General features: G+C 34.6%; 2 protein-coding genes and 1 long non-coding RNA gene across 10 annotated transcripts in view; 1 reads left to right on the top strand and 2 right to left on the bottom strand.

Annotated features, from left to right (window-relative positions):
- Window positions 1-16457, bottom strand: part of LOC100709195 (uncharacterized) — a 1346887-nt gene that overhangs the window by 164176 nt on the left and 1166254 nt on the right. The window lies entirely within an intron of this gene.
- The window catches only part of LOC106096470 (immunoglobulin mu heavy chain), a 1110954-nt gene that overhangs the window by 135644 nt on the left and 958853 nt on the right, over window positions 1-16457 (bottom strand). The window lies entirely within an intron of this gene.
- On the top strand, window positions 4-3592 carry LOC109202076 (uncharacterized). Of its 2 annotated transcripts, XR_002062040.2 has the most exons (7): window positions 4-37; window positions 759-805; window positions 1118-1162; window positions 2002-2031; window positions 2690-2758; window positions 2965-3039; window positions 3436-3592. It is a non-coding gene; the product is annotated as an uncharacterized LOC109202076 (long non-coding RNA). The 2 variants fall into 2 exon arrangements; XR_002062039.2 differs by lacking the exon at window positions 2002-2031.

Raw genomic sequence — 16457 nt, 5'->3', positions numbered from 1 at the left:
ACACCGGTCTATGAAGCCTCCATCATCAAGCTAGCAGGTGCCTTTTCTCATATAATATTACTTTATTCTCGCTTATTTGGCACGGAAGCGTAGAGCTGCCACCCAGGCAAAAGAGAAATATAAGTATATCACGTTATAACGTGAAAAGGTTATCGTTCTAACAATATACTATCATGTTAGTACAATATACTTTTCATGTTTGAACAACATGTTTGAACAACATTGTACGAACAATGTACATAATTATCACGTCCGTACAATATTGTGCGAACGTGACAATTATGTATATTGTAATAACGTGATATTATATTATACAAACATGAAAAGCATAATGTTATAACAATAAACATTCAAGTTATAACGTGATATAGCTCTATTTTTCTTTTGCCTGGGTGGCAGCTCCACGCTTCCATAATTTGGTAATCAAAATATGTAACTTAATTAATTTTATTGTGATGTACTTTTGCCTTTTCTTATTATTCTACCTTCTCAGAAAGGGAAAAATTACAAATAAAACTGTTTACACTTGTTATATACAATAACTATCAAAACCTATTCACATTTAATTTGGCTTTCACAGAAATCCCACCTCTCCTTCTGGCTACAGAGTACTTACCAAAGTTAGAAACAAAGCACAGTTATGCTTTATTAATGTTCGCTAATTACAATGTTCCACATTTCCTTGCTTTTTAAGTCATTTTTAGGCTTTTTAGAGTTTTTGTTTTTTTAGTAGTAATGTTTCTGCCTATTTATTTCAGCCCATGAAATCGAACGCAGATCTTCCTGATGTGAGATTTACATAAATGTAAGTAATTTTGTTTGTCATTGTCATTAATGTTGTTGCTGTTGTTGTTTTTGTGCAGTTTGCAATCATATAAACCTAGCAAGCATCAGTCAGCACAGTGACTAACCTAAACAGATTCTTGCTTTATTCACATATATTATATGTAATTATATATACCTGCACATTGTACCTAGGGTTGCAGCCACTTGGCCCCACCCCATTGTTGTGACAGCCCTGATTGTACTTATACACTGCATCTGAACAGGGAACAGTCTGTCACATTATTGTATTTTTAAGTGACTTGTTTGTAATACATGAATTTGTTTCTTACAGATGTCAAAGTCTCAACCTCATGCTGCCCTCCACCATCCTCCTAAAGTAAGTATTTGTTGTTGTAGTTTTTATGCAGTGTCTGTGTCACATGCTAATCATAATTACTGAAATAACTGTTTTCTAACAGATTTTCCAAAACACTAGTTATGTTTGTTGTCATTCAGACTAATACTACTGCTTAGACATTGCTTAGTGGTCATGCATGTTTGACAAGCTTGTTATGATACCAAAACAGTACGCCTATCACAATAACCAATATATCGACTTAACACACAATAAATGTACATGACCTCAATAATTGTTGATGATGCAAATTATCTGTCATTATATTTACAAAAATAAAATATAATAATAACAACACAATAACATTAAATAACATTGTTTTCTATTTGTTAGAAAAATTACTTTTTATTCAAGTTTTTATGGTATCTAATATTTTGATACCTAATTTCCATGATCTAAATATTTTTAGAATTAGATGTTGGTTTGTCAATTGAAAGTGTGTAGATCTTGCATTATTATGGTGTTATATTATGATTATACATTCAAAGACATAAAATGGTCTTAAAATGACAATGACATAACTTGTCGCAATTGTTTATGGGGCAATATACAAACCAACAAAAAGTTGTTATCGTAACAGGCCTTCAAAACAGACGGTTTTATGATTGATAAATTCAAAAAATAAATACATGTAATTTCTCCGAGATTCTCTAATATTCAGTTACAGTTCACAACACAGATACCTGTACATGCTGTATTATACTGTAAATATAAATCTCTGCATTTAGCATCCCACTAGAAGAGTCACAGTAACTGCCTCTTTTTTTTTTTTTTTACAAATACCTGTACTATTACTAACACATTTACTGTTTTACTTTTAGCCTGTGGATACAAATGCAGATTTCCTTAATGTAGGTTGTGCATTTTAATTATAGTATATAGTATATAGTATTTGTATTTCTATTTTATTCTATTGTATATATTATTCTATTCTATTTTATTCTATTGTATATAGTATTTTATTTTATTTTATTGTATTTTATTGCATTCCAGTGTCTTCTAATTTCTGCTACATAACTTTGCACTTTTGCTGTAACAAAACAAATTTCCCACCTGTGGGACTAATAAAGGCCATCTTATCTTATCTTATCTTAATTACATCATGTTATTTTTATTATTATTTATTTATTTATTTTATTTTACATTCAAATATGATTGCTAGTAGGTAAAGAATAGTTCACCTATAATTGATATTCCCAATTAATTTCTCACCTCTGATTGAATGCCTTTGTTTGTTTGCCTTTTTTGACTATAACAAAACATTTTTGCAGGATATATATGGTGAACTTATATGCATAGATACAGTCGTAGTGCTTGACACATGCACACACCAGTAGATGTACTAAAAAGGAAATAATTACAATCATGATGTTGATTGCTGATGTCAGTATATATGTTTTAGAGGAATGTTTTGTTTTTCACCCAAAATGAACTATATTGTTTCAGAAGAGATTTATTACCTGACTCTTATATATTGTTCTGTTTTTTGTTTGTTTTTGTTATTTTCAGGTTCAATGGTGCGTGTTCTTCTAATGGCCGCCTTCCCACCGGAGGTTTTGATCCACAGCAATTTAAAAGGTAAACAGCTTTGAAAGTCAGTTCAAATGGTTAGCTAATAGTATTCTAAAAGCCTACAACTCTGTCACCAGTTTCTTTACCAAAAAGTACCCATAAAAGTATCTCTCAATAGCATATCATTGTAGCTCAAATGTTTAGTTGTACAAATATCAGATTTTTGGAAATCTAAAACTAGTCAAACACTCAAATGTTCATGCTTTTTATAGGAGGACAAAGCAAAACGGACATCGGCGCAGAGTGAAGAACTGCCCTTCATAAGGACACTATGACAGCCATATATAGTAAGTGAAGACTTTCTGTGTATCTAAAATTGCATACAGCACAAGTAACTTACTTTGCAACCATTACAATAGGTTGCAAAGTAAGTTACCAATACAAATAGGTGATGATGCATTGTAGTGGTTGGTCTCAGACAAAGAAGGTCAACAGATTTATGAATGCTGGAGGGTAAGGAGAGACGACCAAAAGGGGTGTTAGCATTACTGTAATGTGAACTGGATAGACTTTCCATCTAGGAAAAAAAAAGAGGTAAAATTATGTGTAAAATATATCTGTATTAATATCTGTATCTATATAAACAGAAATATCTGTTTGCTAAATGAAGCTAGCTAACATAAATCATATTTTTATTTTAACTCTGATAAAAGTAATAGAACTGTGACTTTTGTTTGTTACAGTGGCGGTAAGGAAGAGGTTTCCCAATTTGTGCAGAAGGGCTTTGAGGATTGCAGTGAAAGCTGGGGGAACTGAGACTGCTGGAAAAGGAAAAGAAATTACATTTTAAGTATGTTGACTTATGTTCATACAATCACACACACATATACACACACATATGTGTGTGTATATATATATACACACACACATATATGTGTATGTGTGTGTTTCTTTTAGAATGTTTAAGTATGTAATGAGAATAAAATTATAAAATGAATATTCCTTGCTTGATTTATATGCATGTTTTAAACATCAAATAAAGATTTCTTTCAGCTATTACATGTGAATGTGGTTTCTTAGAAATATATGAAGGGTTAATTTTATATATTTTTGAATGATTTTAAATAAGTTTAAATTGTATTTTGAAATATATTTTATAAATATATTTCAAAATATAAAAAACAGCCAAAAATATATGTGTTAAAACACATTTCAAAATATATTATAAATATATTTTTAAATATATTTTAAAATACATTTTGAAATATATTTCAAAATATACAAAAAATGGCCAAAAAATATATGTGCTAAAACACATTTCAAAATATATTATAAATATATTTAAAATACATTTGAAATATATTTCAAAATATACAAAAATGGCCAAAAATATATGTGCTAAATATATTTTAAAATATATAAATATATTTTAGCACATATATTTTTTGGCCATTTTTTGTATATTTTGAAATATATTTCAAAATGTATTTTAAAATATATTTTTTTACCGTATGGGTCATTTAAAATGTCTAGCTTTTAATAAATAATTATCTGAGTCTTACAACAAACGATTGATAGATTGATACATATATACCATCAAGACAGTGTACATCACTGTCACAACAGTGTTTGTTTTCATTCAAAGGCTTTATGATTTTTCCTATAATGGCGGGCCGGTCTCTAGTCAAAATGCCCGGGTTGATTTTTTTGTCCCAGTCCAGCCCTGGATGCAGCTCATCTGCAGTCTGGTGTTACCTACATCTTCCTATTCAGAAGGCAGAATTTCTGAGTTCTGAGTACAATCAAAAGCACCACGACTGCAGTTTTTGTGTTGGATTTAAAAAGCGCACGTGACTCTGTGACGTAAGCTAGAATCATGGCGGCAGTCGACGATGGTCCAGGCGTGGGATTTCTCTCGTGGAAGTATGCACATTATTTTTTCCTTTCTATTGGTAGGTGGCACAGTGCACTTGTGGCAAGTAAGCAAGCTAGAAGACTGGCAGTCTGGCTGGGTATCCAGTTACGGAAGCAACACGTTAACAAGAGAAGTCTGAGTAAAACCAAAGTTACTTTCCCTAGTAACTAGTTACTTTTAAAGTAACGATTAACTTGAAGTAACTGAGTTACTTTTGATGGAAGTAACTAGTAATGTAACTAAGTTACTAATTTAAAGTAACTTACCCAACACTGTCTGTTGGTCTAGTTTTTGTTGAATGTTAGAATAATGATGTTAGTATTTGGGTTAGTATTGAATATTCCCGATAGTGTAAATAGAAATGGATCATTTCCATGCTACATGTAAGAAAGGACAACTTGCATGACAAATTATCTTAACCTGATGGTGTATGATGGATAGAAGAAAAATGAATCACAATTGAACTTATGGTGCTTGGAATTTATAAGTTACAATAACTAATTTCACTATTTTCTGTCATTAATATTTTTGCTCTAGAGGAAATCACTTTAGGAGTTGGATTCCTCTTAAACACCACTGGGAAAAAAAAGATGTACATTAATGTATGTTTGCAAAAGCATTGAATTATTAATTTCAATTTACATACTATTCATAAATGTAGAAATCCATCAAATTTCTTCCGCTTATTCAATTCAGGGCCACTGCGGTGCTGGAGCCCATCCCATCTGTCTTAGGGCCACAGTCAATGTACACCATGTACAGGTCATGAATCTATCTCAGGGCTAAGACATAGATTCAGACCACCATTCGCACTCACATTCACACCTATGGGCAATTTAGAATCACCAATTAACCTAAATCCAGGAATAAGAAATATTTAATAATATATCATGCTATTTCATAAGGAGCAACATTTGCTTTATGTTATTTATTTGACATAAGCAGCATATTTGAATATGATTGTGTTGTGTGGTGTTAGTTCAGCAGGCATTACACACACACAGGTAGGAACAGAGGATCACCGGAGATAACTCCTTTTTTAATTTTTTTCCTTTTTTCTTCTTCCCAAATACCACAACAACAACAAGATACTCACTAACGCCCTCTAACACTTCTGGTAAATGCATCTACAGAACAAATGCAATAGTATGTGGACACAACATCTTCCCCCTTTGAACAAGGATTTCTTATGTGAACCTGACTTCATCATTCTGATGTATGTCACCTAGTACTCGTTTAACATATTTCACATTACTCAATAACATTCACTTTCCCATGACAAAGTCTTGGGTCCAGCAAGGTGGATTCCTCATCCTGGTGGGCCTAAGCCTACTATCAGACTCAGAGTTAGATGCTAGATCAGTTCCTGGTTTATGACAGTCCATTGTTGTGTCAGAATCAGTACCTGTGTTCAGCTCTGACAGAGCCGATAAATGTGAGGCGTTCCAGGTCCTTCCATCATCCAGCAAATAAGTGTTTGGTCCTTTCCTTGTCATGACAGCCCTTGGTTTAGAAAACTTTAACTCGCCTTTCTTTACCTTCCATGGCTTCCTAACCCATACCTTGTCACCAGGCTGAAAGTTGGACGGTTTGGCGTGTCTGCGAGCATCAGTGTATTCTTTCATTTTCATTTGCTTATTCTTAACTCTTTCGCACATGGTATGCCTCTCTGTCTGGGGAACAGGCATATCCATTACCTGTAACTTTGTTCTCATTCGTCGTCCATGGAGCAGTTCTGAAGGGGAAACTCCAGTTGTTGAATGAGGGGTTGCTCTGTATAGAGCTGGGTATCATCTGCATAACAATAAAAATGTTTGCACTATTTTCTAATAATATTAACTTAATAAAGTTTAGGAAAGCATAATAATGTGTGCATGATGTGAAAATTTATTGAATCATGACACAGGAAATCCATGAAAAACTTTTGTGTCTGAGAAAGACTCCTCATTATCATGCTTAAATTGGAATCTATCAGATAGATATGATTCAAATCACATTAGCAGCAGAGTGCCTTTAATACCTACATTGTGTTCTAATTTCTGGAGTGAAATATTGTGGTCAGTGTTATGGACTGCTGCACTAAAGTCTAGCAGGACAAGCACAGAGATGAGTCCACAGTCAGAGCACATAAGAAGATCATTCATAACTTGCGGTTTCTGTATTGTGATGAATTCTGAATCCTGACTGAAACTTTTCAAATTAATCCTCATCTGGAGATTATTAGTTTTCTGTTTTACAACTACTCGTTCATGATTTTCTTTTTCTTCTTCTTTTTTTTTTACATAAAAGGAAGGTTGGAGATTGGCCTGTAATTAGATAAGACAGTTGAATCAAGTAAGGGCTTTTTAAGTAATGGTTTAGTTACCACCACTTTAAAAGTCTGTGGTATCTGTCACGGCTGGGGCAGCAGTCGTGTTGTGGAATGAATGAGGACCCAAGATGCAGACGGCGGTGGAGATGCGAATGAGGATTTATTTACAGTGAGAAATAACCAAAGCCAGGGCAGAACTAAACATAAACCTAGACTGGGAAAACTAATCACAAAAGGAGGCCACGGGGCGAGGAACAGAGAGACACGGAGTAACGCTGATGATTCACAGAGGACGAACACAGACGACGCCACCAGGAGCACAGGCAGACACACAGTATAAATACACACACCAGGTAATCAGGAAATGACACACAGGAGGGGGCACAGCTGGAACTAAATGAGTATAACGAGACAGACCTACAAAGTAAAACAGGAAACACACAGACTGTTTTACAACACAAACTCAAGGACCCGAACAGAGCACAGGTAGGGCTGATACAACACTCAAGCATAAGAACCAAATCCAAGAACTAATACCAATATCAGAATAACTAGAACAGAGGAAAATAATCACAGTAAACACAAAATGCTGGGTCAGCGACCCAGGACCATGACAGTATCTACTTTTTTAATACAGACAGATTAACCTCATTTAGAATTTAAACACTATTAATGGTGACATTTATTTGAGCAGTCTTGTAGGAATGGAGTCTAAAAGGCATAATCATGGTTTCGAGGTAGAAATGATTGAAGTTAACTCAGATTAATCAATCAGAATCAGAATACTTTATTAATCCTGAAGGAAATTAGGGTTACAGCAGGCCGCACGCTAATGGCGCATGCACACTTACAAAGGAACCTTCTAACCAAACTTACACAAACAACACATTGGGAAGACATGTCAGAGAGGTAGGCTGATAGGAAAAAACAACGAAAATACATAACATGAGGTGAGAGGAGGAGAAAAAACTCCACTCAGACTGAGCTCCTAATGGCAGAACAGTTTGATAACAGAAAAAAAACACCTCAGCACAAAAAGCACATGACTGTCAATACACCATAGAAACACAAGACAAGCAACAGGGGCATAGATTTAACACTGTCTGTGAAGCTTGAGTTAAGAGAGAAGTGTTTAACGTTTTTAGAACATATTTAGCACCATCTTGTGTCAGTGTAGAACATTACATCACCGTGTTGGTCGGTTGCTGGTTATAGACTTACATTAGTGTTAACTAACTTATAATAGAACAAATAACTATTAAATAGAAAAGGAGACTAAAACTAAAAATCTGTTTTTGTTCCTCATATTTTGATGAACATTCATTCAAGAAATTCATGAAATCCTTGCAAGTTAAAGTTAAAGAAAAACGTGACCTGGAACTTTGACTCTTTGTCAGTGTGACTACAGTGGTCACAATAAACCTGTTGCTGTTTCTGTTTTCTATGACCAGTGTTGAATAGTGATAGCTTTTAGGAGGGCATTTTTAAATTCGTTTTTTAGACTAAAAAGGTATTTTCTCCCTTTTGGACACTGCGACCTTCACACACATTACCACGATTTGATAATAACTGTGACTTAAACAGATTAAACAGAGCATCAGTATACCTGGAAACTCTCAGCAATTAGTAATTTGTTCCTACATGACCTTAAAAAAACTGAAATGCAAAAATCAGAAGCAGACTTGATTATGAGGCAAAGCCATGTTGAATATTAGTTTGAAGTGGAAAATGTCCTGTGATATGATTTTATTTCATTTATTTATTTATTGTGTTTTTAAACCGCAATCATCCATACTGACCACTTTTCTGTGAAGGACTCATTGTGGCATCATCTTATTTTGCAGTAGGCTTTACTTTTTCCGATGTCATAATTACTATGTCCACCAGAGTGCAGTGGTACACTGTTGTTGGACCACATATCCTAACAATCTGCTTCCTCCAGTAAATGATCCAGTCATGTTTTAATGGGGGAATGGTCCCTGACATGATGCAGTTTTCATGGTTGGATTGTGTTTTGGCCTCTGGATTCATATTTTTGTCACTGTGATGATTTGAGGTATGAAATTACTTTATTTAATGTAGTTCATCATTTGTTTTCATAAGAGAAAACATTCAGTGGGACTTCTTGAATAAAGACAAAGCTGTAGCATCAATAACAAGGGCAGATAAAATACTGAGATACAAAGAATTCAGGATAAAGGGAAGTGGTTTGGGTAATATTGGGGGTATATTGTCTATATATTATATGTCTATATATTATATAGTCTGTAAATTGGCACTTTGATAATTCACCCTACAATCCAATTTTATAAATACATGTTTATATTTTAGAACATTAAATACTGTTATTTCCCATATCAATAAGTGAATTTATAGGGGATAGTCTGTACCATAGACTCCTTCTCTCTTGATAATTAAATCATTAGATGACTTCATTTCTTTTAAAGATAAATCTTTATTTTCTTCTTTGAATGAACAGAGCATTTATGTTCTTTTAACCACTTCACTGCTTTTCAGTTTATCACTTGGTCCCGAACCAGACTAGACTAACCAGGAATTCTACTAGTGGATTATTAGCTAATGTGGGATGTTTGGTTTAAATTTATCATTGCTATGTATGGAAACACAGAAGGGTTCAGGTAAGCACCTGGGGTGGGGGTGCGTCACAGATTTGGGCTGGCTGCCGCAGGGTCTTCAGCCAACTGGGACAAACACACATCCAGTTTATTTCAGAGGTAGCCAATAGTAAGCCTTAATTCTTTGTACTCTGAAATGAATTCACCTCTTTATAACACCACTGCCTTCCCATCACATCTTGTCAGCATCTTTAAATTATGATCAGCATAGGTTTTCACATAGAGGTGGCACCCATATTGCTGCTACTACACATTTGTCTCAATCTTGTGGAAAATCCAAGTAATACAATATGATGATGCACAACACAATTTTCCAAAAGATAAACAGTTTTGTATTAGTATGTGTCATTACTTGTACTCTGTGAGGTAAGTTAGCATTTTTCTGAATTCAAGAAGAAATGAAGGTACTTAGTCATTCGTTTTCTTTATTGATTTTAATGCATTTCCTCACATCATCTTACATACATGTCACATCTAGCACAAAACTAAAACACAAATGTCAAAAATTGTAAAGCATAAACAATGCCATTAATAACATGGAAACAAAAAGCATTAAATGTTTAAACTAGTCAGGACAGGTGCTGTTCAAACCCCCAGAATTTCCATATTTCAGTCATAACACAGGAACCGTCCTGTGAACATCATGATTTAGTCTGAAAGAAAAAATGAGAGAGAAAATGTAATCCTTTAGTGACAACTTTGTATTGTTTTGTCTTGAAATAAATAAAAGTGTAATTGAAACAACCACAGTTATTATTATTATTACACTATATGCTCCTAGACGAGTGGACTAATCATAATGAAACTTTGCCTAAACATTGCACAGGGAACTTTGAGTGCCAACATCTATATGGCATATGCACGTATTTCATTCAAAAACCAAAGTTGTATATATTTGTTATATTTGAAAGTTCAACTAAGCACCAAGTGGAATGTCATAATACAGTCTTAGAAGGTGAGAAAGAAAGTAACTGGACTCCTTTATAGGTTTTGTGAAGACGTTTCACCTCTCCTTCAAGAGGCTTCTTAGTTCTTAAACCACATGGGGAGTTCCAGGTATTTAAACACTAGTGAGTGTTGTACCTTAAGAGGGTGACTGATCCACTATTAACCATGTGCCCCATCATTTGATCCAAGATGTGAAAAAAAGCAATTATCACCATAGCTTTGCCCACCCTGTCAAATAACCTATTTAGGTCAGTAAGCCAAGATGTGAATCATCTGTCTTCTCAGCCCAAAACGTGAACACTCAAAAGAGTGATCTTTATCCTTTAGATGGAGATTTAAAGCTGAGTTTTGCAATCTTGGTAAAAGACAATCCCTACCGAGGTTTCAATACCTGGGACTCTCCAACATTTGGTTTTAGAACTGAAAAAAAAAAATCTTGGATGAGAGGCGAAACCTCTTCAGGAAACTTAAAGAAGTCAAGTTGCTTTCTTTCCAATCTTCCACACAGACATAATACAGACTGAATTGTTAGATTAGATTTGTGTGTCACAATTTTTCACAGCATCCTACTGTAATGATTGTAGTGCATGTATATACTGTGTTTTCTATGCTCCCTGTCTCCTTTGCATGGATAGTAATAAGAGTAATTATAATAATCTGCATGGTTCGATTGAAAAATTAGAATGAAATCTTACTTTTCAAATAACAAGTGCTTACCTTAATCAATGTAACTATGATACCATATATGGTGGCGGTGATGAAAAAACCAATGAGGGTGAAAACCACATTCCAGCTTTCCTCAGCTGTGTCTTGATTCACATCAGCATGCACAATGTTGTCAAATAAATTACAGCAATCCGGTGTATCTGTGAATAATGAAGCCAAAGACCAGACACACAAGTTCATTAGAGCCCTCAAGCAAGTAGGCTGATAGCTGGCTGTAGATTACTGATGCTAGAAAGATATCCACAACAATTTTAGCAATCAGTCAATCAATTTTAATCAGTTTGTTCAACTGGAAATAATAGGTAAATATTAAATGCTAAACAGCAGCTCACCAAACACATTTGTTATATTGGCTTCAACAGGCACTTTAGATGACTCATGTTTGACAACACAAGAATACGTAGACCTTTTGTCATCAGTTTTGGATATGTTTAGTCTGCTGCTCACAGAGTAAGAGCTGCTCCCTGAGTATTTCCATGGAGGACTGTTAACATAATGCGAGGATGGGAGAGTCTGGCCATCTTCTTCCCAGTACACTATGATGTTAGCAGGGAAAAATCCAGACACTAGGCAAACAAGTGTTACGTTGTCAGACATAAAAAGTTCAGAGGCAGTTGGTTGTATTATCTTCACTGTTGGCACAAGGCGGACTTGAAAAACACAAAAGGAAGAGAACCATAAAAATATAGTCACAACCAGAGGAACATGAAGTTTAGAAAGAGCTGTAATCAATTTGTTACATTTCTAACATTACCTGTGCTTTTGCTTATATGGTCTTCATTCCCCTGATTGGAGCATGGATGTTTTCCTTCACAAGAAATGTTTGTATATGCATTCCAGTCCACTGCTGACACATTAAGGAAGCTCTGTCGAGTCTCTGTTCCATTGCTGTGACTCAATGGGGGATAAGTAAGGACATTACTCGCAGGACTCCCACCTACTCTCCAGGTGATGGAGAAATCATTAAGATTAGGGCCGACCAGAAGACAGGTAATAGTCACATTTCCTTTGTTCTCACTCAGCTGTGGTGGTGGTCCCTGGACATAAACCCCAACTAGCTGTGATGATGATGGAGTTTCTATAAAAAATAAAATTAATTTAAAAAAATGAATACATAAATAAATTAAAATAATATGCAACAACCCTGGAGTTATAAAATGTGTCATATCCAAATTTCTAATTTAAAAATAGTCTTATTGTATTTTTAATGATTATCACAATAAGAGAATTTTCACTGTACCTGAACAGAAACTGATTGTTTTTGTGATACTTGTGTTCAGAGACCTGTCAGACACTTCACAGGTGAAGGTATTCCCATTTTTCCACTCAGAGTGATCAATTACAAGTTGACTCGTTACTCTAATATGTCCATCTACACTCATGCTGATATTAGTGGAATTTGGAGACCTTTCCTGAGACTCAGACAACCATGTAATGTTAGGGTTGAAGCCCCATCCAGAGCATGAAAGAGTCTTTGATTCTGAACCTTTACTGGGAACCAGAAGAAGCTCCATGGATGGGTCCACTAAAGGGGCATAAATCAGTGCATCTATTAGTCTATTTAATAGAAACCATGTAACTATAAAATAACAAAGATAAATCAGCTTCTACAGAGGGAAAAAAAGGGAAATCTCCTCACCAAAAATATTGCTGATGGAATTTGAGTGAAAAGTTTGAGAAAAGCCTTGATTCACTTTGCAGGTAAAGGTTTGGTCTTTCATCCAGAACTTCTGAGGGACAATGAATTGACTACTGATTGAAAGATTGACTACTGAGCCTTCAGCAAAATTATAATGTTTTTTTTCTAGCATTTGACCATGATTGACTTCTAAGGCGATGAAGAGGTCACATGACGACAGTTTTTGGATGTCACACTCGAACACTGCACGGTCTCTCTTCAGCAGATCTGTGAGAGATCGCCTGATCTCCACCAAAGGAGTATTAACTGGACAACCTGGATGATCATGCAAAAACATTATTTTAATTGCTCTTTGGTCATAACATGTCTGATTTTCCTATTGTTGTATCATCTTACCTGCAATATTTATGGTCTTCTCAGCAGATGTGAAGCACTTATGCTCTGCTTTGCATGTTACATTCTTCACTTTCTCCCACTGAGTCGAGGGAACTGTAAGATTGCTGATTATATGAGTTGCGTTTTTCTTTTGGGTCACTCTTTCACTCTTGGCTGTGCCATCAATCAGCCAGGTGATCATGGCATCAAAATAAGTGTGGACCAAACATGTTGCTTGCACGTCAGTATTTGAGGTAATTGCAGTCTTGAAGCTGGAAATCTCCACTTGAATGAAGGGAGGGGAGCTTGGAAGAGCTGTTAATAGGAAAGTAAAAAACAAACAAACAAACATTAGAGTCTGACATCGTTACAATAAAGGTGAATTTCTGTGGATTATAAGAAAAATTGCTTATTAATATGGCGAGCTAATAAAACAAACTTTTAACTAAAGACTGATCTCAATTTGTTTCACATATTAAGAATTTGTGCATGATAAATGTGTTCTTTGAGTCAGTAACTCTACATACTTACTGTGACAAATGTTTATTGTTCTGTTATATTCAACGTCATTGTGATTAGCCATGCAGGTATAAGTTGAGCCTTTTGCCCACATTGTCATATCTGGGCTGAGTTTGCTGCTCAGGCTGAAGGTTTTCTTCCCTTGCTCTGGACTTTGTAGCTTCCTTGTGCTTGCCTCGTTGTTTTGATTCAGTGGTTGTTGATCCTGTAACCACTTCAAAGTCAGATTGTCTGGAAAGAAGTCACTCAATGTGCAGATGAGCCTAAATGGTGAGATTCCAAATTCCCCATCCCAGACTGAGTACAATGTGATGTTTGGTGAGACAATCCGTGGGACAATCGGTGGGACAATCCGAGGCACTGAGAAAGAGCAAATATTAGTTTGACTTTACATGCATAATTATAAATATTTTGTGTTAACGCAGCAAGAAAAAACAGTTAATGTCATCTCAGTTATACATACCTTCAGATTTTGGTAAATGAGGAACTGTTTCATTTCAGTTTTAAGTGTAGTGTGTTTGTCTTTAGGCTAGATGGCAGAGTTATAATTTGACATTGTTTGGTGTTGCTGTGTCAGGTGAAGATAGGGCAGGAAGTCTGTTGCACAGTTGTTATGCATGATAGGGCAGAGTGATCAGGGCAAGCAGCAAGCGGAAGCATTGAGTAACACCCGGGTCTCAAAAAAGTACCAAAATACAGAAGTGAGAGAATGCAAAGAGCAACGGAGCATCACAGACACCAGGTGTGAGCTGTGGTTATACCAGTAAACGAAACCAAGTACACATTTAAATTTCTAATGTCAGTTTGCATGTGCACCACATGTATTTTATTTCTCGTCTCATGACTTTGCCAAAGGTTTTAGTTCTCAAATCCTCTAATAATAGAGTAAAACGCAACCAACTGTAAAATCTACTACTTTGCATATTCGGTATAGAACGGGCTGCTGATTCCAGGTGCTGTGGATGTGATGAACACAACTGTATATTAGAGAGTTTAAAAAAGGACAAAATATTATTTACATATAAATAATCCTTAAAATACATTCAACCTTTACAGATCAACCTTCAGATAATGTAAACAACTTCAAAATAATGCAAGAGAAAAACAATTTTATCTTCATTAAAACATTTATTTTTAAAAACAGATAAAGCTTTTGCAGTTTAAAAAAAGGCAGTTGCGATTACTTACATGATAGTATGAGATTATATGAAAAAAAAAATGAGAAATATTGTTTTTCCCACACACAAAAGTCCTTTCACAGTCCATTTGTTTTATTTGACCTGTTAAAAAAAATTAAAAAATAGTGAATTTGCAGCAAAAGGATTTAATTCATACTGCTCACCGCTACTTCATTATAAATTGTGCTTTTGTATGAAGTTAAATTGCCACACATATATCAAAAAATGTATCAATACACAGGAAATTTAAAATGCTATACGTTTATTTTGAAGTTGGGTAAATATAGTTGCTGAATAAACTTATAAGGAACACTACTTTAATATCAGCTGAAATACACTTAGGAAGTCAAACTAACAGTTGCAGACAAAGCTGCTTATAATAGATTGTTACACAGTATTAAGATAATTTCTAAATCAATTTACTTTCAATAATATGCATTTGATTGATTAAGGCATTCAGAAACTTGTCATCTGGACATAAACCACTGGGATATACGTGCCACACTGGGACATAAAGAAAAATGAACTCAAATAGTAACATTATGTAGTGTAATTTTCTTTTAACTGAAACATATAAAATTGGTTTAAATCAAAGATATGAGCATATTATATATGTTTTGACATTGGCATAGATTATTCCACATAATATCACACAATTTAATGAGTTTGATTATCACTTTTGTCACCATATCTTAAATATTGTAATCCACCACACATGCCACACTGATTTTGAAAGAGCTTCATTTTGACCTGAAACGATTTTGTCTTTATGGTTTTCCAACATCAGTGTAATAGAAATTACACTTGCTGCTTCTGACTTCTGGCTTAAAACCCTTGTCTTTGTCCATACAGCTAGATCTTTGAGTAGGGCGATATCAGTATGATATCAGTTGGCCCTTGAACATTCATCTATTAAATTATGTTTTTATACAATTTCAGCACTCTGAATTTTAGCTGATATATATTGTTTATATGATATTAGCAACAACTGTATAAAGATAATTAAATTCACAGCAACAGCTGAATTGTGAAGTAGCTAATCAGTCACTGGGATAACGTGAACCTTTTTCTTCCTTTTTTTTATTGTATTAAATAAATCTCACATTGGTTTATTAAACTGACATAATCATAAATGCTTCTAATGTGCATAGATACAGTGTTTTCGGTAATCAGTATTTTTTAGTTGTTTTTACAATAATTTGAAAAGTTTGAGTTATTCTGACTCATGGTTAAAATGCAGAATGCTAAATGAGTTTTAGTTTTTTCTATCATAGCTGCTTGCTTGATAAATATAATCTGTCAAAGTGCTCATTGCTGAGTTAAATCTGCACACAATGCTAGCACATAAATTTCTGATTACCTTGATAACAGTTGTACGGAAGCGTAGAGCTGCCACCCAGGCAAAAGAAAAAAAGAAGTATATCACGTTATAACGTGAAAAGTTTATTGTTCTAACAAGATACTTTTCACGTTTGTACAATATACTATCATGTTTGTACAATATACTTTTCACGTTTG

Source organism: Oreochromis niloticus, linkage group LG4, assembly GCF_001858045.2.
Source record: "Oreochromis niloticus isolate F11D_XX linkage group LG4, O_niloticus_UMD_NMBU, whole genome shotgun sequence".
In the NCBI taxonomy this organism is placed as follows: Eukaryota; Metazoa; Chordata; class Actinopteri; order Cichliformes; family Cichlidae; genus Oreochromis; species Oreochromis niloticus.
This window is presented reverse-complemented; position numbering and strand designations above follow the sequence as displayed.